Source organism: Miscanthus floridulus, chromosome 16, assembly GCF_019320115.1.
Source record: "Miscanthus floridulus cultivar M001 chromosome 16, ASM1932011v1, whole genome shotgun sequence".
Taxonomy (NCBI): Eukaryota; Viridiplantae; Streptophyta; class Magnoliopsida; order Poales; family Poaceae; genus Miscanthus; species Miscanthus floridulus.
In genome coordinates this window covers 71,587,878-71,589,896 of record NC_089595.1, presented here as the reverse complement: position 1 = coordinate 71,589,896, position 2,019 = coordinate 71,587,878, and positions in this window count along the sequence as shown.

The following is a 2,019-nucleotide window of genomic DNA, read 5'->3' as shown; positions in this document are numbered from 1 at the left end:
CATTATCACCAAAACCCACAATTAGGGCTTGATTGCACTTTCAATCTCGCCTTTTTGGTGATTGATGACAACCCAATTAGAGCTTACAAAAGTTATGAAATAAATACTAAGATTTTCGAGCCATGGGTGTAGAGCCTCCCCCTAAGTATGTGAATAGAGAATTGAATTCTTAAATTGACATAAGAAGCCAAAATTCATATTTTAGTGAAAGTGATGGGGCTCTCCCTACATCCATGCTCCTATGGGGTACTGCATACTGTGTCAGGTATGTAAAACATGATGCAAATGACAGTTTATGCACAACATGGTTTGTTGTTGCAGCTGGGTGCGGCCCTACCGCACCAGAGTGCATCACTACCGCACTTGCTGTAACAGCACAGATCAGAACGAGCACCACACATCATATGATACATATAAAGATATACATTCTAGCACAATTATATCACAAGTGACAGCATAGATTAATATATGTCCATATCCCACACATATAAAAAGTACTTAAGTAGCATTATTACATAAATAGAGTTTCTAAAGGACTCTCAAACTCTCACCTAACAAAGACTACTCTAAATGGATACGAACATGACTTCTAGCTGCAGTAACCTCCATGGCATCAAAAAAGTTGTTGACCCTTCTAATTTTCTCCCCTGTGGCATAAAGCACCAAAAAGAGAAGAAAAGAAGAAAAACCAACACTCACTCCTCATCCTCTTGGATGGTGTCCCAATCGACATCATCCCCACCAGTAGCTCCACTAGCACCTAAAACATCCTCCTCTCCACCATCATCATCGTCGTCATCGGAGGAGGAAGAAGAAGACACCATCACCCTCCCTTGGCGATGAGTGGTCGAAGTGTGGCGCTCACGCCTGGTGCTTCTCCATATGCACTGCAAGGTGGACCTCAAACTCATGTGAGGATCAAGCTCTGGCTGCTCCTGCTCCTCCTCCTCCTCATCCTCTGAATTTGTCTCAGAAAGACTAGGGAGGTCATCAAACCTTGGTGGTGACTAAACTAGAGAAAGAGGTGGCAGCCCTGCATGCTCTCTAGCCTCCCAGTTGGCTTCATGGTTCTCCAACCGGTCCTGATATGTGGTCCTCGCTGCATAAGTGCAAGTGGTGAAAATGGCCTTAATCCATCTCCCAAACTTCTCCATCTTCTTTTCCCTGTGAGGCCTAGACCAGGACAACTCAGGCATGTCCTCAACTGATGGAGAACGTCTCACTGCCCTGCTAGCACCTGCTCCTCGGGTCTTCTCAATTTTGTAGACGGTGTGAAGACCATCTTTCTCAAATGTATAGCCAATGACCCTCTCAATCATAAACATGAGATAGGGGGCATAGGGTATCCCCTTTCTCCCATCCTCCATGGCATTCCTCAGCTCATGCCACATGAAGTGAGGGACATTAAACTTGTCACCTCCAGGAGCAAATCTAGCAAGCACATTCCTCACATATCTATTAAGATCAGAAGCTGCTCCATCCTTAGGATTGATAGTGTGCCTGATCAAATTGTTTAGAATGTAATAATAGCTCTTCAGGCCACTGACCTTCCCATCTGCACTTCTCCTATCAATCCACATATATGCAATGTCATGGATCTCAGCTCTAGCCTCATCATGAATGTAAGTGAAGCCCACTCCTCCTCTCCAAAACCAAGGATCCGGCTAAAAGTCACAAAATCAACTCTATAATGCTGTCCCTCAGTCATCCAGTGAATCTCATCAGTGTAGATACTATAGAAGAAAGTGGCACAGAACTGGGGTAGCACTTCCTCATTCCAATTATACCTGAAGCTCATAATATCAGTGAGGCCAAACAACTCACAAGCCTTGATCACCTTATTGAATTCTAGCTCATTCTTTGCCTTCATCTCCTCCCAATCAACATACTGCACCTTCACAACCTTGGATTTCTTAGAGTTGAAGTTCACAGATGCATAGAAGTTGGAATGAAACTCATTCCAAAACCTGTAGTCAATCTCCAAATCCTTTGGCTACTCATAGGGATTATTCTCACATG